Genomic DNA, 365 nt, shown 5'->3' on the forward strand with positions numbered 1-365 from the left:
CACTTGGGAAGAGGCTGAAGCTCAGTTTCCTTCAGATCATCCAGTAGCTGCCAGATTCCGTGGGGCTTTCTGTCACCAGTGACCTCAACGGTATTTGAAGCTGTAATTTCACACCAGCAAAGTCCTGTCGCAGCAAGGTCCTGGGCTGTTTTGGGATGATGTGGTGTTGTTCAGTGGTCAGCAATGAGGGAACTGTGTGAAGCCTCTTATTTCATCAGTGCCACATCAGTGGAGTATCCCAATATTGCTCATTATGATACCAGCCTGGCCTTCTCACTGATCAGCACTTTGGGACTTAGGGTGGGTATCAGACAAGTTCACCCGGTGGATGATATATCTTTGCAGCCCCTCCTGATGGCAAATGT

The sequence above is a fragment of the Manacus candei genome, unplaced genomic scaffold, assembly GCF_025592945.1.
Source record: "Manacus candei isolate 608988 ecotype Guabito, Panama unplaced genomic scaffold, ASM2559294v1 h1tg000016l, whole genome shotgun sequence".
NCBI classification, from domain to species: Eukaryota; Metazoa; Chordata; class Aves; order Passeriformes; family Pipridae; genus Manacus; species Manacus candei.